We start from the raw sequence: 24,939 nt of genomic DNA, 5'->3' as shown, positions 1-24,939 counted from the left end.
TTATTACCATATAGCCTATTATAAAGTCTATGCTCTGGGTTCAAAATGTTTCTGCATTACAGCCCCTCCCTGCATTGGTGCACTTTTGAGACTTGCTTTGTTCTTTATTTCATTTCATTTTATTTATTCATTCATGTTTTTGCAAAGAGTTTGCTGTTTTAACAAATACCAAAATGTTCCTGTATTACAGCCCCTCCTGCATTGGTGCACTTTTGAGACTTGCTTATTTGTTCTTTTTTTAATTTTATTTATTTATTCATTTTTTTGCGAAGAGTTTGGTGTTTTAACAAATACCACGAAAAAATAGATTCAAAACTGACTGAAAAATGCTTTCCAGTTCTTCTCTTCAACAATTAAATACAATTATAATTGTTGTAAATACTTGTGTGACCACTTTTGTATCTATATGTATTATGTTTTGTGTGAAAAAATATTTTTTGGAGACTGAAAAAACACCTAACACTGCCTAAAGACAGTGACAGCGATCATATGATGCAAATTTAGCTACATCTTGTATTTTGTAAAACATTATAAATCAGAGTGGAACCTGAGGTGGAACTTTTGACACCGAAATGGTTGTGCCGGGGGTCGTTTGTGGGCAGCACTGACGCCGACCGCGCGGACTCATTGTGGAAGGAGTGTCCTGTTTCTTCAACTGGGTTTTTACCTGTATTTCACAGGTAAGTACTTTTTTGAAAAACCACTTATGTTAATCCTTAGAGCACTGAGATAATATTTCAGTTGCTTTCTGTCTAAGTTTCGAAGTTGTTGTGAGTCTTTAGGAAGTTATTGACTGTTAAAAAGTCGCGGTATTTTCCCGCCCCAGGTGCAGGCGATGTGAGGCTGCCTGTCAGCCTCTCGCGGGTTTTGTACACCCGAGTGTTGTCTTGCAGGCATGTCGCAACTGAAACTGAAGCAGTGTATTTAAAACTTGATCAAGAGACTCATTCTGGACGATGGAGTGTGTCTTCTTATCACCTGAGTTTTACTTGTATTTCACATGATTCATTTTTATTGCTATGGTACTATTCCTGGGACCTGTAACACTTTTCTCAACAAAAATAGGCCAAATACACATTTTGAGCAATTTTTGCTTGAATATATTAAGAAGAATTTCCATTTATCTTCCCCATACAACTGTGCTTTGGTGCTGCTTACTTCTTGCCTTATCTATACACACATTATTGTATAGCTATATGGGTTCCTGCACTGAAAAAGACAAATGAAAGACATCCCTCTCAGCAGATTAGCCTCAGAAACAAAAATACAAGATCTTCTCAGAGGTTCAGTGTGGTGTTTTCTATCTCCTGTGATCCTCAGAATAAAGCTGAAACATCCTCGCTGAATGTTGTCCTTGAATCAGTTTTGTAAAGCAACCAACAGTAAGCGTTATGAAAGCATGTTGAGCGGGTATAGAAAGCGATAAAAGCATGCTACTATAGAAATGTGTTTCAATAGGAAAGCAGCAAAGAGGCTTTTTGTAGAGCATCAACTGTGCATATTTCAAACACTGAATTGCGGCAAATGTGTTATTTTTGATGTGACTTTTTATATATATATATATCTGCAAGCTTTGGATTCAAGGACAACTTTTCTTAAACATCTTATCCTGTGTCCCCATCTCACAGGGAAATGGGAGAAAGCTATCAGCTCTTATCGCTCACCGGCACTAAAGCACTAAACTGTGGAGATAGCTTAAGGAGGTGGAAGGTAAGTGTTTTGTCCTCTAAAATCATGAAATATCTCAATTTTGAGGCCCTGAAAAGATTTTGCAGTCTCATTTCAATCAATCTTTATTTATATAGCACCAAAACTTTAATGTTTTTGCCTGTCCATAAATTAAAATTAGATTATTAGGGCCTAAATTGCCTTTTTTTAAGTGCTTTTCCACATAAGTTATTTATAGTCAGTATTGATTCCCCTGCTTGTTGTCACATTTCAAACAATGTTTCTACATAACTACAGACAGACACATTACCTTGTCACTTTGCATCCTGGGGAAAGTTGTCTTGAACAAAAAGAAGATTTGCTCTCCAAAACAAACTCAGGTCTCAAAAAAGTCATGTCTTTACTACAGTAAGTGATAGTGCTTATGGAAAACAGAGTCTTTAACTTGGGAAAAACACTGCTAGTTATTTCAACATCTAGTCAGAATCGGATGTATTAGAAGGTAGTTATATCTGTATGCAGACAAGCCAGAAAAAAAACCTATTGAGGCAGTTCTCTGATGTCTTAAGGGAGTGGCAACAATTGGTCTGCTAACCCAGAATGGATTAAGTATAAGCGATGCAATCAAAAGGGAAAATTGCCTGTACAAAAAGCTGATGGGAAAATAAATACTCCCTTGTGACAACTCTCACTAGAGAAATATACTGCTTTGCACAGAGGACTTTAAAACAGATGGTTGATATTTGCCACAGTGAAATGCAAAAGTGTAGCATTTTTAAGTTTGTTTCCCAAAACCTACATTTGTATTTCAGAATACTTGTGTCTTATTTTAAGGTGGCAGCCCAGACTGATTTGATTCTCCCCACTGCTTCCTAATCTCACAGAGAGTAATTTGTTCTGTTTGCATTTACATTTAAATTCATACCAGGGACCATTAAAATTTGAAGGATGCAAGCTCAGACACAGGAGCAGCTGTGCCGTTTCCAGAGGATCATTTTACGTATTCTGTCAATGCCTCAAGTTATCTTCATTACCCAGACCCGCTGAAAAATCAATACTTCATCAGAGCATGTCTGCAAAGAGCAGCAAGCATACACACTTTAAACCACATCCATTTTTATAAACCTGTTTGCCTTATTAACTCTCTCAGGACAGGGCCAAACAGAGTGAGACATTCTGAAACATGACCTGCAAGTTTGCAAGCACATTGATTTCTACCCCGGGACTCCATTTGGAGCTGAGGAGTTTGTTTACCAGTGTGAAAATACCTTAACTAAAAAGACTTTTAATTAATTTGGAGTGAATAAAACTGAAAAAGTACCTGAAAGTTAACTTGGGTGCAATCAATGTGGACATTCACTTCCACATCCGGGAGGTGGGGTGGAAAGATTTTTTCAGAGGGCAAAGATTGATTTTTAGTCTTGTGTCCTCTAATATGTTTTTTGAACTCTAGATGTTCATGAAGCTCATTTTCAAATCAGGAGAAACACATTTCTGTAGACATGCACCGATCGATTGGCTGGCCGATCCATCAGTGCCGATTTCCTTAATTTTGGGAGACCGGTGATCGTCCCATCCTTACAAACGAAACTGATCTTATACTCTCACAGCTAGCCATTGTTGCTTTGCTCTCAGACCTAAAACTCAGGACACTTTATTGGTTGTTAAAGCTAAAACATAAAGATTTTATTGTTTCACAGGTATTGTTCTATGATTTTTGATTGAATAAGATTGGAATATTGAACTTATGTTCTGTCAGTTATAAAAAATAAAAATGTGTATCGGCCCAAATCTGTATTGGCAGGTCAGGCTTTTTAAAGATTGGTGATCGGTCAGAAAATTGTGATCAGTGCACCCCTACATTCTTGTAAAGACATCAGCTGTAAGAGCTCTTGAGTTTCTGCAGAATGTACAGAGCTGTAGCTTCATACAAGTGGACTCAGTGTCATCTGATTTGCTTTGGCAAAAGAAAATGATTTTCATTTTTCTGATAGATTACAATACAATAAGTATGAAGTACCAATACTCACACACAGCCGTATTCCTGCAGTGTAGACGCATTGCAGATGTATGAAGGCGTTCATACGCCATCACTTCATACAAGTTTTCCTCTTAACTCTGCAGCGCTGCAGCTGTCAAACTCCCAGAAAGCTTTTAACTATTCCCTCTGACTGATGTAGCATTACTCCCCTGCTGTGGCTGTGGCTGTGGAGAGGGTTTCTGTCCTGCTTTTCCTTTTTTTTTATAGTTAAAGTAGAAGTGGAACCAAATGATACAGTGCAGCCTGCTTCCTCTGCAGCACAAGGGCTGGAGTAGACATTGGGGGGTCACTTAGAGGTCCACAAGAGCAGCTTCAGAGGGCTCTCAGTCAAATGAGATGTGGTCTAAAGCTCCACTTATCAATATCATTGTGTATGTGTGTAATGTGAAAATGCTTCGAGTCAGCCCCACAGAGCTGTTTTAAACAGTTTTTCATCATTTTCAAAAAAACTTTCTTCTCTTTTCTCTACATTTCACTTATTGCTCTCAACCGCTCAAGGTTTCTGTCACTTAATAGACAAATCAAAGTGAGACACCATCTCTGTGAAACGAGGGAGGTCTTGTCAACCTCAGATACTTAATGATGTTCTCAGTCTGGTTTGTTTGTCCTGAAAAGTTTGATGAGAAACTCTCATTCATGATGTTTCAAAGTGAAATGTTAGTTGTTTAAAAGCAGGAAAAAAAACAAAAACATTTCAAGCTGCTTTTGTCAAAGTATACCCTCAGTCTTCTGAAAACCACCTCTGTCAAAGTTATATAAGACATGACTGCTCTTCTGTCATGTCTAATATTTCCTGTTGGGTCATATGTTTCATAATTTAAGACACTTACAGATTGCCAGTTCACAACTGAACATGTAAACCCTGTTATGTCTTGTCTGCATTTTTCAGTGACAAGTTTATGGCAGGAAAAAAGTCTGAAAGTGGGGAGACAATGTCAGTGTTTGACATCAGAGCGGTGTACATGTCACTGTGTCATGTTTGTGGTGCTCCCACTGATGTGCATGTTATGACTCATAGACAAATTTGCTGAAGTGTCCTTGAGTTCAAACACAATCCTTTTCATTTTACATGAAATCTGTATACATTCACATTTTAAGCAGTTCTGGTTACTGCATACCAGAGGTGGGAGCAAGTCATTGCTTTGCAAGTCTCAAGTAAGGATGCAGTCACACTGGCAAACCATGCCGTGCTTAAGCATGCTTCAGCCCTAAAGCACGTTTTGAAAGGCCAGTGTAACTGCAACCGTGTCGTGCTTGAGCACAACTCGCTTCTCTGTTTTGGCAGGGTTTACTTCATGCACAAGCTCAATCATGCGCATGTGATCCATGATGTATGATCGCAGCGACTGTATCTCTCGACAATCATTTTAAACAAAGTGGGGTTGTTAGAGGGCAGTGTCGGACCAAAATGACTTATCATGAGTCAAAAAGTCTCTAAAGTTGTAGCAGTGCTCTCTGTGTCTCATTGCGCTAGCTCTGATGAGCTCTATGTGAAGAGATGCTTCACAAAGATTTAGGTGGGCCGTGTGTGTGTGATACCTGCCAAAGTCTGGTTCATATTGAAGTTGTGCCACTCTCCAGCTGGGGAATGGGGCTGCAGGGGGGGCAATCATGATTAAGCTGGGCCATTAAGTTTGGATGGCCAGTGTGACCCACCCTAAGTCTCAAGTCTTAAATCCCAAGTCTAGAGTCATGTCTCAAGTAAGGTAGCCAAGTCAAGTCTTGAGTAAACATAAAAGAAGTCGAGTCAAGTACAAGTCACAGGCATGGAATTTTCACGTCCTTTTGAGTCACAAGCACTGTTTACCAAAGAAAATGCCATTTTAACGATGTAACAAGCTATTAAATATAACAAATACAATGAATGCATTTTAAAATCTTTTATCTTTTAAATAAAACCATCACGACAAAACTTTGTCGTTGTGGTCTCTTCATAGTTGAGACACAGTGAGACACACGCTGTTACAACTTTAATGACTTGACAGTAACGTACTGAAATGGGAGCTAAGCTAAAGCTAGCCAAAGGATTTTATCACAACAGGTATCCCTAGGTATACTTTGCCGTTGTTTGTGCAACCTTAGGTGCCAAACAAAGTTTGAAGTTGTCAATTCTCTGTCAGTTATTTTTGTGTCGCACGTTTTGCACACAGCAATATTTTTTTGGTTTACGACCTCGTAATTTGAAAACAAGAATGAAATTATCATTGGTAGCATACTGGTTTGGGTAACTGCCACTCTTGAGCAGTCTGGCGGACTTGTTGTTTGTCCGCCCTTGTTGTTTGTTCTCTAACCTGATTGGACGTTAATAGATGCATTCAATCAGGCAAAATCTGTGGGAAATTTTGTTGTCCTAAAAATGATAGAATTGCCGTCATGTTAGTTGAATACTTTGAGCAGGGGTACATTTTATTCAGCACACTCTCTCTCTAAAAAAACCCCAAAAAAACCAAGTGGTTTCAAGTCATTAGACTAAAGTCTGAGTCAAGTCCCGAGTTGTTGAAAGTCCAAGTCGAGTTGCAAGTCTCTGATTATACTGTCAAGTCAAGTCCAAAGTAGTGCTGCACGATTTGGGGAAAAGATGCGATTTGCGATTAGGTGGACAATATTGGGATTGCGATTGTGCTTGCGATTTAATAAAAAAGTTGTGTCATGATGAGTCTACAGACTTGCTTGGTTATTATGGAGAAAAATCTGAATTGCATGTGCTGACATTGCGATTGCGATTGCGATTGCGATAATCGTGCAGCTAGGAATGGGTACCTTTCACATTTGAAACAATACGGTACCAATGCACGGTACCTGGCAATCGGTTCCGGTACTCAATGGTACCAATTTTCTCTAATTTTTTGTGTAAGTGTGCTAAAGAAATATCAATTTTTTATAATGAAATATACAAATGTTTCAGTTTAACATATTCAATCTTCAGTATATAACCTTGCAATGTTGTGTTCATGTCCAGCATGGAAAATCTCCTACTTTTCCACTTCCTTACAGCAACAAGGATGGATTTAGGTACCTAAACATGGTACCTTTTGATTTTATGTGAATCGGTACCCGGTACTTTTGACAGAATTCGGTCGCTACCCATAGAAGTACCTAATTCGGTTCCCATCCCTACATGCAGCCCTAGCCCAAAGTCATCAAAACTGTGACTTGGGTCTAAGTCACATGACTCAAGTCCACACCTCTGCTGCATACCACAATCCCAAAGTGTCCCTTAGAGTAAACACAATGTACCCACAATGTTATGATAAAAAGGAGAGGGATCATGTCGCAAACCTTTTATTTCCACTTTGATTTATAGCTGCTTTTTATCAAAGCAACCAGAGAAGAGATTGAAAGAGAGCCTTGAATAAAAAAAATAATTCAATAACAGTAATTTAGTCTCTGCATCTGCGAGGAATCCATTTGGTAAGGACGTTGTGTTTGCATCAGAAAATGTCCAAAAGTATAATGCAAACAGTCGACTTTGAAAGCACACTCCCAAACACAACATGCAAACAGTGTTCATGTGGCAGGAAGCATATCTAAAATCCAAAACATTCAGAGAAACTTTGGATTTAGGTCACTGCAGCCTCAGTCAAAAATAACCCTATCATGGTTATTGAACGCAGCATGGTTCAATAAGCCCCATCCTTTTCTTACAGGCTGAAAGCTTCCAGGTTTATTTCACATCAATGCATCTCCGGGTTGTTTGGCTTCTCATAAATCTCAGCAGCCGATGAGGCGACCTAGAAACACAGAATGTTTTGAAGTCAATCTCCCTCTTGCCAGCCTTTTCTGGCTGTACCTCTCTGTCACAAAGACACAGCTAACGCTAAAGCTGCACTACAGGTTTCATAATACAATGCAGAATAAATCATCCAGCGTGGATTGGTATCAGTTCAGGGCACAGAAAGTACTTAAAACTTTTTATCAGTTCCTATTTCACAGCCAGGTCTCATAAAGTAAAAGATAGTAAAGGATTTTAAACATTCAGAAGCTGCTTTTTGAACTTTTTTCAGGTTTTGTCCCGATGGTGAGAAATTTACTCAGGTTTTTTTAGAATAAAAGGAAAACTATTGATGGAATAACAGGTTAGAGCTGCATTTGACTGACTCACAATATGTGATTTAGAACAGCTCCAAGTTACCTATACTGAATGTCTCTGAGCCCTATTTTCACACATATTTTCATTTACAGACTCACAAACTTCCTGCTGTTCAGGGCTGTCATTTCCCATCATAAAGTCAACACTTGGTGCATCAATAAATCACATAAAATGCTCGCTAATATGTTGGCAGGACTTCAAGCTCCAGCTCTTTGTATTAGCACAGCATAGTTTCTCATCCAGCAATGATCGACACGCGTACTCTGTCCTTATGTGCAGATATAAATACTTCTGGTCTGCTCCTATTAGACATCTGTCTTTGTTATTGATAGAAAGACAGCAGAAGAATCCAGAACATTTGGTCTTTTGTTAACTTTGTTAACTTAATGTTCCATGTTAAATCATTTGTTTTTGCAGAACACAAAGATAGTCTCCTTGTGTTCTCTTGGGTGTCACAACTGTTGAACCATGTATCAATAATCTGATTAAATGGACATTATATGTGAGTTGCACTCATTAAATTGAAAGTCAAACGTAGATTTCCTCGTTGAGAAGCCAGTCCATGCGTGCTAAAATGCCAGCTTGGTGTTTAAAGAAGCACTTAATGTTACAAAGAAAGAAAAAAAGACAAACTGTCATCACTGCAGGATCTGAAAGTTTGCTCCCTAAAATGTGTTTTGCCATTAAGAGTGAGTTAAGTGTGCAGGCGGTACTTGCAATAACAGTTTTGAGACTATCACCGTTTTGTTCAAGCTCTAATTAGAATGCAAATCAGAGGATGTACTGCCAGCAAAATGTTCTGTCACCGCATCCTGCAGACAAAGAATAGACTTTTTTCAGTCATTACAGCTCCAATCAGACCTGGAGCAGGCAAGAAATAAAACACGATTGGAATGCAAATGGGAGTACGTGTGTCTTTATCACACAACGTGGGCTGATGGAAGAGTTAGTCTTAAGCTCCCCAAAATGCTCCTGCTTCTGTTTCATTTATTTACATATCAGTCTGATATTGTTCCTTGGACATCATAGTCATGTTTCAGTGTGAGATCAAGTCCCGTTTCTTTGCATCCTGAAGTGTATCAGCACATCACTTCCCTCAAGCTTTGGCTTGTAAATTTTATGCATGTTAAAAGTCGCCAAATAAAGAAAGGATAAAGTGGCTGGATGAAGGTAAATTTGTTGATCAAATGACTGCAATGTAGTCAGTTTATGTAAGATCTGCAAACCTGAATCTAAAGTGTTATTTCTAAAGACCAAGAAGATGAGAAACTGTAGCAGAGAAAATCTGATTCAGGTCCCTTTCTCTTTTCAGCCATGGCCTTTTCTAAAGTCTCAGCTGTAAATAAAACTGCGTTCGTTCGTTCGTTCGTTCGTACTCAATCTTCCTTAAAAGCCAAAGAAGCAAAAGCCAAGGCCGGAGAGAAACACTGCTTTCAATCATCACGTCTCTGGAGTTTTCTTGCTATTAGCTGAAGACTGAAGGTCATACAGATATTGATGCTGGACAATCAGGACCCGAACATGTTGAGAAATAAAGAGTCTGGGGGTTGCAGTCGCACTGAGGATGGTTGCCAATCCAAACAGCAACATTACTGGGATTGAATGGATCATACATAAAATGACAGTTATTACTGCAGTCTTTTAAAATCCATCATCTTCTACTTAATTTCCCCTTTTGGGGTTGCAGTAGACTGGGGATGGAGGGATGTACAGGGAGCACATGCAAGCTCCACATAGAGAAGCCCCTTAGTATTGAACCAGCAACCTTCTGTGAGCCCTGGGCACATATGTTGCAAAAACAAAATCTCCCTTTCCTTGAAACCTGGCAAAGAAAAGCAAAAGGCTGGGAGAACTTTTCAGTCTAACCATGCAAATCATGCTAAATTGGATAAAGAGATGGCTATTGTGTTTTTCCTGTATTAATGGTGTGCTTGGAAACATTAAATGTGTGTGTGAGAGGAAACACCACCATTTCCCCTATTATCCGTAAATGAGAATTGTCCATTTGCAAAGCACATAATAACTACCTGCTGACTCATTGCATGCTCCCTGCAGAGCTCTGCGGGGGTTTTAATATTGTATCTGTGCTTTGGCTCCCACAGAGAGCAGAGTCATTTTAGCTATTTACATCCCAGTTTTTGGTAAATAAATGAATGTAACCAATGTGAGGTTTGACAGTGAGCATGCTTTTTACTCTGCTGCTGGGAGATGGAAAAGCATATGACCATGAAATAAGCTGTTATACAGTATAGCCTTTAGAAAGCAACACAAAGGAAACTTGCAGTATTTGTCAATGATGACGATACACTTCTGAATAACTTCATATAGAAACAAGGCCACATGTTTTCACATAGTTCTTCATGTCAAAAACTTCTCTTCAGTCACTGAATGTCATAGTGGACTTTCTAAGTGGAGTGAGAGTTCAGGGTGTTTGAGAAGTGTTGGACTTGCCTTTAGCTCTGACAGTTCACAGTCCTCTGACACTCGGCTCACAGCACTCAAACTTCTCAAACTGACAGCCCACAGCCAGCTTTCTGAGCTCTCTGCTGGCTGACATTACTAAAATGCCACTTTCCTTCATGCAAAGAGTGGATGTTAGACGGAGAAAGTAGTGGAAGAAAAGAAGAAAAATAGCTAAAAAGGGATATTTATCTGCCAGGATCAACAAATACGAACTATTTTATCACACCAACATTATTATTGAAATCAAGCTCGTCACATGGTTTAAACTAATCCATTTTACATGCATTAAATAATGTCTTACACAGTGCCAAAGTAGCAATTTTAGCACTATATTCCTGGAAGTGGCAGATTTTTGGATCAAATAAAAATGCCTCGATCTAAAGACAAATAATAGCTGACATCCCCCATGTGTGTATATAAAGATGACTAAGATAAGCAGATGATAAATGTTTATCAGGTAATAAGCAAGTTCAATATCTTGACCTATCCCTGAGTCTTTACCCCTGTATAGAGTTTAATTCACTCTAAATAATCGAAGTAGGGACCTGAAACAAATCCACGATTGAGTTCACCTCTCCAATCTCCTAACCTTCACTATCAGTGCACATCACCGTGCGTAGCCTGCATGAGAACGAACATCCTCATTAAATGTAAACAACTACTTTAAATAGATTCATCTGCACAAAGCCCTAGAAAGAGAACATTTAAATCAGCATCATTCATTTATTTAACATGCACATAGATCTGCAGGGGTGTATCTAAGTATGGTCTGAGGTTTGCATTTCCTATTGGATGAGTTCTGAGTGGTGCCGAGAAAACCAGAGGGGCTCTGGAGATACACATCTCGCACTAGTGATGGGTATGTGAGTGGAGATAAGTACAGCATCACGCTCTCAAGGAGCACGCCTGGTATATCTCAGAGATATTATTATTACATAGATGCATGTGGGAGGTGGGCTGGTAAGAGTGTCTTTCTGCTTCAATCTGCTTCAGAGCTTTATTTAACTCTTCTTGAAGATGCAGCAATGACTGAGAGGGTGCCATGTCAACCAACCATGGACCACAAAACACAAGCTTCATATCATCCAGTACTGCACCATACAGTTTATTTCACAATAGAATAACGTTGCTAACGTAATAAAACGTTGTTAGGCGCTGCCCAAGTAGCTGCCTGTTGCAGCAGCTCTCTCTTCTTTGTCCATTTCTTGTAATTTTTTTTTCGTCTCTCTTTCGTCATCTTTGTATTTGGAGTGGATCATTACTTTGTATGGTTCATTTGTTGGTCATGGACAACAAACTTTTTGTGTATCAGTGATATTTTTACTACTTTTCTCCTGTGTTTTTCTGGAGATCCTACATGTAACCATGGCTGCATTGTTTACATGAGAAATTAGCTGTTAGCAGCCTGTAGCATGTCGATGCTAACTAGTGTAGGGCTTGATGAGGAGAAGGTGAGAACGACGTGCTGGTTCTTGGGTGTGAGCTGGGAGGTGACGACGTTGACCTCCCATCCATCGTTCTTGGGAATGTGGGAACTATCTTCGGTGGGATGGACGAGCTAGCCGTGCTAATCCAGCGGCAGAGGGGCTGCCGAAGGGCAGAGTAGCATCGTGCTGTTCACGGACGCAGCTGACGGAGCTGACATCGGACGCCGGCGCCACATTGGAGGAGCTTCGCCTGCTGTGAGCAGACAGGATTCAGGAGACAGAGACTGAACAGACTGCTGGGGAGGCTCAGTCCTGGACCCTGTGGAGGTGGAGACTGGCTGGGCTGGAGAGTGGTGGACGGGATGTCGTCATTTATTTTCTTGTGGACCTTTTGGCACTTTCTATACACTTTCTCACTTTTGTTTTCTTAATTGCTGCTGTGACTCCTGAATTTCCCCTCGGGGATAAATAAAGTATTTTTTTATTCTATTGTATTGTATTCTATTCTAAATAGTTTTTCTTGTAATCTGCACCCAACAGCTCGGCATATCCAACTAAGGCTCATGCAGTTTTCTCCTCATTTTCAGTACCATAAGTAAAGAGCTAAAATCTAAGTTTGGCTTAAACAAATCCTTCACACCTGGGGGTCTTAAATCTGTAGCAAGGAGGTACAGTTGAGGCCATTGGTGGGATGAGTAAATCTGAATTTTTACAGATCACCAAGGTTCTAAAACTTGAAATAAGGTCAATGTTTTTCACTGACTGTAAGAATCACCCTTCTCAGACCTTCGACTGAATTGGAGTATCAGAGAGGCGGAGGTTATATTGGCTTAGTACCAAGACTTTGAATACTGTCCACTTTTTGGCCAAAGGAAAATGTTCTTTTCACACCTTTGAGGCAGAGATAAACTGACTCTTCGAACACATAATGTGATTTGACAGTCTGTCTATGTATTTTTAAAAGACAAAGCAGTGAGATTTATTTGGAAACAACACAAGAGTCCCTTAGCAATTTGGGAGAACATGTGTTATCAGGATTTGCTGGAAAGACAAAGATGTTTGCAATCCATCATTCTGCCATTGGAATAATTAAAGAAAACTTCCTGGAGTGAACAGCCATTGTTTATGTCCAAGCACCTCTCAGACTTTCATAACAAATCACAGCAAATCAAAGACATACCCTGCTGGACCCTGCTATAAAAAGGAGAGTAACAACACTTTCCAATGTTCAGATTTATTGTAACCATGAAATATTCCTCATAATCATTTGTTTCTGAAATTAGACAACCCCTTTCAGAACAACATCTGACAGTGTGTAGGGCCTTCAGTGTAAACATACCTGCTGGGTTTTCACTTCATACATGATGCAAACCATGTAGCCTGCAAGGGAAGGGATGCATTAGAGGGAGAATGAGAGAAAGAAATGGAGAGAGGGAGATTACTGCCTCTTCCTTCTTTGCTTTGTAGCTGCTGTCATTTCCCATGACATGAGCTTTTTTAATGGATTTTCTCATCTTTGTGTTTGAGGTAATATAACATGTATTCATCTGACTGTGACTGGCACCACATGGGGCCACAGACTGATGGAGAGCTCGCTCATGTGCAAACAGAACAGGAATTATCCTGCAACAATCTCAATACTCCAATCCTTCCTGTTCCTTCTTTCATTCATGGCACGTAGTGAGAGTTCAAACAGAAGCAATGGTCCAACAGCAGAACATCCTGCTTTTGGAGCTTACCTCTGTTTTAACAAGTGTTTGAATGTATTACTGGGGACTTTTTTAACTCTATATACATACACATGGCTCAGCCAGAATGTAACGCAATCTCCAGGAAGAAGAATTGATTCAGAGAAGAATGGATGGTTTGTGCATTACACACAACATGCTTAGAAAATCAGAAATCTCACAAATTTGGGACATGATCCAAGTTGGCACCAATTATTGACAAGTCTACTGTATATGTTTCCACAGGTACAAAAGAATAACATTTAGGCCCCATGTACACAACAATGTCTCATCCAAAAACGCTAAAACACAGTGAAAAAAACGGTGTTTACATGGAAACGCTGAGCTACTGAAAACACTGTAGTAAGCATGCCAAGCCTGTAGTTGGCACTACAACTCTCTTGTCCAGAAGCCGCTTTTGTTAGATCTCCGCCAAAGTAGAGTCAGGTCGATCATCCCGTGTACAGGTGACAGTCAGCCTTCATTGGCTCTGTCACAGTTCAGCTGCAGAGGGCGATGCGTGAGTGCCCGAGAAGGCTGTGTGCGCGCCCCCTCCATGGCTGAGCAGTGACACTTGTACTGGTCTTTGAGTTTTTGTCTGTTGTTATCATGTGCTTATATGCTGAGGTGTTATTTTCTTGATCTCAAACTACGCCCCCTGTTGAGAATAGTCTGGAATCAACCTTTTTTTCCCCCCTCTCCTCTCCCAGTGTTGTTTTTTTTTAAATCTATTGCAAAGGGGCACTGGGTAGCTGGCTGCTCCTGGGTTCATCCCATTTCTGTGTTTCCCCATGTTTGTTTTCTTATATGCCTTGGAAGGGATGTAACTGAAATGAAATTTCCCCTCGGGGATCAATAAAGTATTCTGTATTCTGCAGATTGGGCAACATAAGCACAACATGGTGGTCGACGAGCATCGTAACAACGGTACTGTTGTATGTGGAATGTGATGTCAGCATTTCCACTAAAAATGCCGGCTTGTTGTTTACAAGCCAACAGTGGCCCCAGCGTTTCAGAAAATTTCCACAAGCCGTTTTCAAAGTTTGCGTTTTAGGTCAGCTGAAATATAGTTTCTGTGTAAGCGCAAGGCCGAAATGGAACAATATTTTTGTGTTTCACCCTAAAAACGTTGTTGTGTAAACGGCCCCTTAACTTCTCAACCAATTCATTCTTGGCACCTCAACTTTGATGCTTTAGCTGCTCAGAGCCAAGTAGTTTTGGTGACTAACTCTTAAAAATCTGTACTATTCTCACAACATCAACTGTTTGCATGTTCTTCTTCTAGCACAAACGTACATCTGTATGGACTTGTCTGAATTATAATAATTCATGAATGTACCCAGTAGTCAGTCCCACTGATAAGTCACTGACTTGTACCACTGATACTTCACTTCAATGTATGTCAAACAGATGGAGAAAAAGGCAGATTTGTAAATATAACGTATGAAGAATAAACTTTCAGTTGTCAGATGAAAATCTTATCAGCAGCTGCTGACACCATACAGTTTTTAATTTAGTCCAAATGGATCATCAAACCAATCCATCAGAGGAAAGAGTCGGCCACTATTAACTTCCTTATTTCCTCATTTAGCTGGTGGCTGGTGTTCATTTCTCATCTCTGGCCGTGTCTCCACAGCTGGCCTGTGTGAAAGTATCTCATTGGAAGCTGAATTTGGAGATTTTAATGTCTGTTCCTTGGGGACAGAATAGAGCCAGGGGCAGAGGGAGATAAGGGAAATACATTCAGATTCACTCATTCTGATGAAGCATAATTGAGTCCATTCGAGGCTTTTAGGCTGCTCAGATATACGCACGATGCCTGCAGACTTTGGTGTAATATTACATTAGCTAGAGAGGACTGGAGAGCAGCCACTGCAGCTTCTGCCTCACTCGGACAGACAGGGTAAATTAGTATTTGCATGATAATGATGCTTAGCTTTTGTTGACCAGCACTGAGAACTAAATGTGTGGGATTTAACAGCTAAAGTCAGTTTCCAGCAAATTCTCAATTGTCTTTTTGAATGTTTCCTGTGGTTGCTTGGGAGACTAGAAAGGGAAATTTGAATGCAGCCAGAGCCTGTAGTGTCTGTGGTGTTCCCCTCCGAGACCACCATGGAGAAAATCATCAAGTATGCAAACATGACCATTGAGAAAAGCTAGTATATCTGGAGACTTTAAAAGGAGTCAGGATTATTGAATTTCCTGATGGATAAAATCATACAAACAAATGAATAACAGACATCAGAAGTTACTAACAGGAGAGAGGAAGAGAATGTCATCTCTGGTGCAGGGGCAAGTGGAGGTGAAACGTGTAGAGGAGCGGAGCAAGCGTGGGTTTTATTATGTTTCCTGATTTGTCACACATTATGCACTCTGGTGCAGCGACAGCGGTGTGTGTTGTCATCAGGAACAGATGGCAGGAACAGTTTCTTCTGCTATTTTTGACGGAACAGCTCTGCACATGTTGAAGAGGTTGGAATCTGATTAAATGTGAGATGCTGAAAAATGCTCTTCTTTATCAAAACACATTATGTGGCATTCATTAAAACAGTGAGGTTTTATCTTGTAACTAGAAGTAACTTAAAGGCCCTGTGAGGAGTTTAAAAGTGATCACGAAATGGTCTCGCTTTTATATTTTTCTCTGTTCATGACCCACAATTAAGAGGCAGGCTTTCTAATCACACAATCTGCATATGGTCCAGGTCTATACTAAGATGCAGTTAAAGATTACTCACCTGTAACCTAGCAACATACTAGCAAACAAGCCTGTATAAAGCAGCACACAGGATATAAATATTTATGCTGTTCAAAAGATATAGTATTCATCACTATGGGAACGTCTTTGTGCAGTAACTCGCTGGAAAGCTTTCAAGTAGGGGCAAAGAAAAAAAATCACTGAAACTCCTTTTTACAAACATGTGTCACTCTCCTTGTGATGAAAGTGGATGATTGCCTGGGTGAGTTTAAAAAGGCCTTCTGTGAGCACATGAAAGAGCTTTTTAGTACATGCATGGTGAAAGAGTACCTCTGTGATCTCTCACTGTAAATATCCACACATTTTGTCAAACTTAACTCATATATGTGTATTATAAGCATATCAAAGGCTTTTATTCCGTAATCTTAAAACAAAGACTTAAAAAAAAAATCAGACTTGGAGCATAATTATTTGATGACCCTTTGAATCAGGGATTCTCAAACTTCTTCACTTTGTGTACCCCTTTCAAATGTAATTTCAGCCAAGTACCCCCTTGTATAGCTGAGATTTTTTTTTCAGGAAATGTTATGAGAAAACAACTTGAAAAGAGAGAATATATTCCTCCAAATACTGATGTTTTTGTAAATCCTTTGTTTTTTTAGTTTTATTCTTTCTTTGTAGCGGTTTCTTCACTATCCACCTCATTTCCCCCAGATGGTTTGTCTCGTTTTACCCACCTGTTAATTGTTATACTCCTGGATGCACTATTGCTAGCTTGCAAATATGTGCTCATTTGCTGAATAATTGAGGTCAACAGACAGAGGCAGTTTAGTCAAAACAGTTTTGCAAGTAATATATTTTATGAATTCATATGCTCTATTTGGAAATAATACCCTGTTTGATGTCCCATCGAAAAAAAAAAATGCTGTTGAGAAAGCTGTTTTGAATCAATTATCTATTTAAACATTCGTCAAGTACCCCTTGCAGTACTCTCATATACCCCTAGGGGTACATGCACCCCCATTTAAGAATCACTGCTTTAAATGACCATCAGTAAAAGCTGGCAGTGCAGTCGTAAAGATCAGGCAGGCTTAACTGCTGCTGCATTATATTGGACACAGAATCAGTTACACTAGAGTACAAAGGAACAAGCATCATCAGGCTTTAGCTGCAAAGACTAGAGCTTGTTATGGTATCATTGTGTGGGATATGTTCAGGATCAGCAGGATTAAACCAAAGACTGTTTAATTTATGGACGTAGTCTCTGGGACGTCACCCATCTGTTCCTGAACAGAGTAATGAAGGCAATCGGTGATAGGGGCCATATTGGAAATGTTGCCTTAGGTGGCAGACCAGTCAGTCAGAAAAGCTGAGCCTCTGATTGGAAAAACTTTTGATGGTATTATCTTCCATACCGCTGAGTTAGAAAACAATCACCCCTGTACAGTGTTTGCTGACAGTGAAATTAGCTTTTCAGACCCAAAACCTTGTTTTGAAGCAGACGTTAAATGTTTTTTTTTTTTTTTTTTTTTTTTTTTTTGTAAGTGTGGTTCTTTTTTGGCTTGGTGTGCTTGTGGTTTCTGGTCTTTCTGCAGCCGGCATCAAGCAATGAACTGCAACTTTTAGCACTTTCGACTCAGGCTTCTTTTTTTTGTAAACCTGATGTTGCCCCTTGGATTTAACATAAAGTTGCTATTATAGCAAAACCAGAAACACTTTATTTGATATAAGCTGATACACAGTTGATATGCAGCTACATATTTACTGACAGCTTGTTAAGGGTTAACAGATGGCATAATGAAATAAAGTGATAATGCAAAACCATTCAAAAATGCCTGAATCGTGTTTAAAAGATATGTACACAGTTGAGAAACTGACAAAAAGTTCATACCCTCAAATGCATGTTTGCTGCCTTCTTTTAACTTTTAGCTGATTTTTTTAACTCACACAGCAGGTTCCAGTGCTGAATGTTGTATCACTGTGCTACCTTAACAGGCAAATTGGTCTTCAATTTCTGCAAAGGGATTCAGAACACACATATGGACACTCACACATGCACACCAGTGGTGTTGGACCAGCCATGCAAAGCAGTGGCCTGCCCGTCGGCAGCAAATTAGAGTTCCGGTGTCTTGCCCAAGGACACAGAGACTGCTGAACTGGAAGGAGCTGTGAATCAAACAGCCAACTCTTGGTTTAATGGAGGACCCACTCAACCTCCTGAGGCACAGCCATCCTAAAAGTCTCTGGATTTTAGCTGGCTTAAATACACTAATAATTCCCTGGTTTTAAATGACACATTAATTGCACACAGAAGCTGCAGAGTTGTAATTTACTCCCTTCTTTTGTCCATGTGTTTTTCATTTTAATGTATCACATCAAGCTTCTCTCTATTTAGTTTCAGGACTAATGGAATACATTAACAAATATGTCAAAGCTGTTAAGTCCTTTGACATTAAGAGAACTTTAAAATGCTACCAGGAATGCCCTGAGTACTGCTGGTTGTATTATCTGTTAAAAAAGAAGTGCAGCAAAGTAAGAGTGGATTTTTCTAAAAAAAAAAAAAAAAAACCCAGTTGAGTCTGGACGTGCTCCAGCGGGTGTGACACTGATACTCTATGAGTCATGGTAATGAGTTCATATAAAAATAGGTTATGAAGTGTGTCTGTCTTTTGAACAAAGACTAGTCGGTTTCATTTCCCTGAACCTCCACATTCCTTTTTTTTTTTTTCTTATTTTAGCATATGCTCCAGTGATGACAGCGACCTTCGCAGTGAGCTTGGCGTCACGGTGAGCAAGCTTCGCCCTCATTAGCAGCCTGAACCCGCTGTCTGCAGGTTGTCTCAGTGGTGAAAAATAAGCAGAGGGGAACCCATCCTCTGAGACGGTACGTTAAGAGTGCCTGTACTTTTCTCCGTCCCTAACCTCACCCTCCATCCTAAGCCTGAACCCAGAGAAGGAACAAAAACGTTGGTAACACAAGACGCCAGACGGGTTGTGCTGTCTATGTGGGTTCTGGATACTATTTTCTGCTCATTACGGGATATAACAAGATTTCACCTTTCTGTCTCACTCAAATTAAGTCAGTGTGATGATAGTCTCTGTGACCTTATCATCTAATGAACCTGGCAGGACAACATTGTTGCTTCCTGTCTCTGTGGCCAGAAGTGTTTGTCTGGTCTTGGTACATGTTACCTGTGTTTTAAATGAATCTGACTCCATGTGGGCATGTGAAGAAGTCACAATTCAAAGGAGCATGGAGAGGTTGAGCTAGAGAAAATGTAATATAATAAAAATGTCAAACTACCTGCAGACAAAATGCAGTTTGGTGTCTGTAGTTTTCAGCTCTCAACAAGTCTGTAAGCTTCCACTATGACCAGGCTCAGGAGAGGCATTGAATCCCTTCACTGCTCAGACAGATTTCCATCCAGCTCAAGTTAAGGGTCTGCAGAAATTTTTGTTACTTGTTAGTAAACACAAATTCAAACTGGGCTCCTCTTTGGCTCAGTGCCTGCAGCAGGGTTAAGTGAGTGAAAGTTGAACCAAGCGTCACCCTTGTTTAGTGAAATGCTTTATCTGTTAAGTGTATTTTGTTTCTCTGTAGTTGTGTTTTTCCTCCTCTGTGCTACATCCACTATCGCTAGCTTCTTCCACTAACCGCTCAACGCCAAGCGGCAACCTTGGGTCTAAGAATATGAGACAATGTGGAAGTGTTAAAATCTGCTGTTTCTCGAGTGTCCGCTTGAGGCTGGCTCCGTAAGTACCGGAAGTCCCACACACACACCAAGCCAAAAGAAGACATTTTCAAGGCAGAATTTAACATGTACAGCCTGTCCGAACTGCCAGTTTCACCATAGGCACACACTGTAACTCCACAGTTTAGAGGATATTAAGATCATGAGCTCACCCAATTAGAGGCACAGCTCAGGTCATGTGACTATTTGGCACCATAGCTGTACTGGAAGCCCCCATCACTTCCTGTATGGCTGCGATAGCCGATTAGCTTCAAAAGTTTGTTTCAGAAACAGACGGGTGACGTCGGGGAGACTATGGCCATTAATCATACAGTCTATGGTCAACAAGTAAAGTCAGTTGCACACTGGGCGCTATAATTGGCCTATTTAATCATGCTTACTCTCTAGAAACATCCCGAAACAACCAAAACATCAACTTACAGGCTGAGGAGAGAGTTGAGGCAGACAGGGACACTAACACACCTGTGGAGGCCCAGGAGTGATGATTGAGCAGGATTATTATCTGTTAAAGTTTACATTCTAATTTTGAGGAATATCCTGCAGACCCTACCTTTAAAGCCAACCTAGACTACATGCTAGCTGCATATTTGACAATATTTGCACATATGAGAGAAATCCTGCAACAGTTGCTCTCGAAGACTACAAGTATTAGTTGCAGATGTAAGATGCTTTAACATGATTAAGTTAAAAAGATGTACCCATTTACCATCTGCACATTGTGTTCCTGGAACATCCTTTCATTGTTGCGAGCAGATTTTCTGCACTGTGAGATGCTCACACAAATGAAACGTGGGAGAAAGCCAAGCCAAAGTGTATGAAATGATCAGCACCTGCAAGGCGATGTTTTAAGTGCTACCCTCTTCCTCTGCACTCTGAAATGTCAAGCTTGCAGGTGCTTGTGTAATCACAGTCCTTCAGAATACAACAGACAGTCCAATTATTTCACGTGGCATGTTTTGGATTCCAACCAAAGAACAAGACTTGTACTCTCAGAGAACACTGATCGAGCTGAGAAAACTTTTCCCAGTAAGTAATTACAAAAAAAAACTTGTTTTTGCCTTTTTTTTTATTTGGGGTCAGACATTTCTTTCTGACTTGATATATTGGGTGCCAAACACACCTGTGGCCCACATAACTCTGTAAAACCACACAAGATATCCTAAAATATTAATAATTTCTATTAATGCAATATGAGGGCATGGCTTGCAAACAGAGACAAACCTCTGCTGTGCTCTAGATTGAACATTTTAATTAAAAGGCACCTCAGTTCATCACTGTGCAGATGGTTATTCGTCATCCACGTTGAAGGCTTGCACAAAGCTTTTTCTTGTTATTTTCTGAAAGTCACTGCAGTTTTTACACTTTTAAATTTATGATTTAATATTGAATTCAGTGTCTTAGCAAAGCTTTGCATATTTTGCATGTCTTCAATTTTTGCTGTCTTTTCCACTCGAAGCACATTTTACACTCAAAGGTTCTTAAATGTTTGTTTGGCCTTACATTACCTTTTCTTGTACATGCCAGGATTATTTCTGTCATCACCTCGGAATCAGCCAAAATGAGTCACCCCACGATCAAACAGTTTATTTCTGCCCTCAGTGGCCCCGTGTCCTGAAGTTGGCTGCAGTGCAGTGACAGTCTATTTGGTTTCAAGCTGGGATGCATGAAGAGGGGAGGAAGGTTTCCTACAATCAAGGAGCTTAAAAAAACAGAACCTGACACCTCCTTGCAGCTCTGATCTCAGGTCTGATTGCCTTTTGTCCACTGGATTCAAATGTAGCCTGCCTTACATATGAACTGGTTTATTTCAGCTTCTCAGGCTTGTAAAAGCTCCAGTGTGAATAAATAACAGAGAGGCATTATTGGATTATGCAAATCTACATGATATTACACCCTTCTATTACTCATTAACATGCTGAGATTAACACAGCTACACAATATTTCTGCCACTGGTAGCACAGAGTTAGGATGATTTTTTTTGGGTACCATGGATACATGGTAGAAAATAGGAAAGTGAACAACTTTTTTTAAGACTATTCTTTTGTATTTGGGTTGGACGGTTGTATTAAATACTTTGCAGTATAAGGTTAAACTTCTGTTTTCTGAGTGAAGTCATTTTTTTGAAAGCCAGAATAGTAAGCATTGTCTGAATGTTTTGAACAGTTCCCTGAACCTTGTTCTGATTGGTCCCACACATGCACAACTCTCCACAAAGATAGAAAAGACTCACAATCGACTTTCATGCAGAATGTATGTGCTGTTCAATTATTTTTCATAAATTGGATTCATGCAGGCTGCTCATGCTAGGGCCTGTGGGACACATTCGGCCCAAGGGCTGCATGTTGAATAGCCCGGTTATATTCCATTGTAAACCATTTCACTGACAGAAAACTTATTGTGAACAAAATATAAAGCACCCAAGCTATTAAAGTTGCTTATTATTCTTTGCCAACTGACCCTGACCAAACTGTTCAGCTTTGTGTGTCTGCTAATGGGACAGAAGCTAAGCAATCATGCCGTCATTTCACCCATACAAGTAAATCCACTTTCAACAGTTTTAAACTCTATTATTATGATCAGGTCTATTGTGTTCTGTGGCCAGGCAAGCCTTCTCAGGCAATGTGATTTACTATTTATCAGAACACACAAAGAGAAATCAATGTCCCAATAATAAGGCAGGCCTTTAACTGGTACCAGATTTAATGAAAGGGACATAATGAAAAGTACAAATGCACATACCTATTGTTTAAAGAGGGTGGACTATGCTTTCCCATGTTTTAAAGATGGATATAAATTCCCAATGCTTGATGTTCAAACTAAATGTGTGCAGGTTTCTAAGCTGCTACACATTCATGTGCTGTAGAAATCTGTCCGTAAACTGCTTAAAATGGTCCATTCTAAAAATTGCAGGAGTTCCTCAAGAGACTCGCCTAATGATGAGGTCATGGTGAAAGGATCTCCTTTCAGGTTCAGTTCATGTTGGAGTAGCAGGCCTCAAACACCAAGGAATGCTCCTAACAGGCCTCCTAATGGCTGGCCAGTAAGAGGGGAGGGGGTTTGTGGAGCACGGAGCCTTAAAGAGACAGTAACTAAAACAAAGTGTTTCAGACAGAGGTTGAAATAAGTGTTTTCTAAAACACTAGAAAATTGGCAGTTGAAAGCTTTAAAGAAAAAATAAAAATAAAAAAATAAATCCTCTTAATTTTTAAATAACTCCCAAAATGTGAAGTTTCTGCAAAGCCTTGTCAAAACTCAGTGAGACTTTCTCGTCCTTTCTCCGAACCTCAGTCAGTAAATTCTGTGAACATGTAGCTGTACAGCTTCATCCTGTAGACTTATTTAGTTTATTTCTTGTCTGACTGACATATTCCCAACAGATGTCTGATCTATCATGACACAGCTTCAGTGCAGTGAACTTAAAGTGAACCTACTGTAGAAGAAAATCTTCTAAGCGCATCTGAGATATGACAAGAAAATCTTTGAGCAATGCAATAATTAATTCAGCAGCACTTTCAAAACCTTGGATTTATTAGACAAGAAAGTTGAAAGTGGCTACCAGCAGAGAAGTAAATTTGAAGACAGAGAACAGTCCAGAAAAATGGAACTCCCAGAACTTGTTTGGAGACATCATAAAAACCAAAGCTGTTTGGCTCCATAACTTTTTCCTACACCTTATTTCCCACAGGCTAAATGAGAAAAGCAACCAGTGCTAAAGAGAACAAAAGGCCACCATTGAAAAGTTCATGTCTGGGTCTTGTCCCACCCTTTTGGGGTCTTATATCCCCCAACTACCTGCCAACCATACATTGTCCTTTACCACAGCAAGATTGGAAGTCATCTTTTACTCAACTGGCAACTAAAAAAAGTATTTTTTTCTGCAGATTTCCCTCAAGCTGCACCAGCTCTGTCCCTGCCTCCATGATTGCCATGCTTTGTGCAGCTGGATAATCCCCATAAAATATGCATTCCTTAATCAAGCCACCTGGCCATGCATTCTTGCTTGTATGTTTATTGCTCCAAATGAAAAATGCATGTGATATAAGATGATATAAGATGCATAAAAACATTTTCCTTCCACCTGCAGCTGTAAATGTGCCTGGTTTTATTTTCAATGCTCTGCTGCAAAAACACAACCATGAATCAGTGAATGAGGTACATGGAAAAAACATTGCATAATTGGATCAGTAGAAAGACTGGGTTAAAGAATCATTACACAAGTAGCTGTAAAGGCTAAGGGACATTTTCATCTCTGGAAGCTAAGAAGAGACATTGGGAGGTCAGGGCTTTAAATCCTTCAACATGGACAGTGTATTGTTACATTTTGAATAATTTTTATCAGTGCCCTTCCCAACACCTAGGAGAATGCCTAGATTTGCATTTGTCTTGCAAGTACAGGTAAAATGCTGGTCATAAAATAAGGTCATAACAGGCTATAGGGAATTTAACAAACGGATGCTTGGTTTTCATCGCTGCCTCTATGAGGTAGTGAGTGATACCACCTCAACCTTGTTTGTTTGTTTTTTTTTTAAATTTATTTTGTTGTGTTTTTTTATTCTTCGTAATAATTTTTAAGTGTTTGCAGTGTGATAGTGTGTGCAAAAAAACAACTGGCCAATTTCCTTACTCTGCTTTTATTGTTAAACAAAAAAAGGAAAAACAGTTATTGGGAAGAAATATAAAGTGCCAAACCTATTTAACATGAATAATATTTTTTTCTAATTTACCAAACTGCTTAACAATTCTTCATCGTAGATTTTGTCCCCAGCATCAGAGGAAAAGGAGAAGACCTCTTTGTTGGAGTCAAAGGTCTCAGCCTCCTTCTTCTGATGCATTTGCTCGGGTATTTTGTTTACTTTGTCGGCAAATCTTGATCAAATGCAACCCAAATCTACTTACACGACAACCGTTCTAGGGTGAAATGCAAAAGTTTTGTTGTGTTTCGGCCTCGTGTTTACCAATACACCAGATGATCAGCTCAACTCTACTTCGGTGGAGATCTACCAAAAGTGCTTTCTGAACAACACAGTTATAACACCACCTACTGGCCTGGCATGCTTACCACAGCGTTTTCATTCC

The 24,939-nt window shown here is 39.8% G+C and overlaps 1 long non-coding RNA gene across 1 annotated transcript; it reads left to right on the top strand.

Moving 5' to 3' along the window:
* The first annotated feature begins 604 nt into the window (after nt 1-604).
* LOC141792985 (uncharacterized) lies at nt 605-23,929 on the top strand. Its single transcript, XR_012598378.1, has 4 exons — nt 605-680; nt 1,629-1,710; nt 18,850-18,995; nt 23,745-23,929. It is a non-coding gene; the product is annotated as an uncharacterized LOC141792985 (long non-coding RNA).
* The last annotated feature ends 1,010 nt before the right edge of the window (nt 23,930-24,939 follow it).

The sequence above is a fragment of the Halichoeres trimaculatus genome, unplaced genomic scaffold (assembly GCF_033239565.1).
Source record: "Halichoeres trimaculatus isolate MK-OKI-2021-1 unplaced genomic scaffold, fHalTri1.1 fHalTri1_scaffold_7, whole genome shotgun sequence".
Classification (NCBI taxonomy): domain Eukaryota; kingdom Metazoa; phylum Chordata; class Actinopteri; order Labriformes; family Labridae; genus Halichoeres; species Halichoeres trimaculatus.
This window is presented reverse-complemented; position numbering and strand designations above follow the sequence as displayed.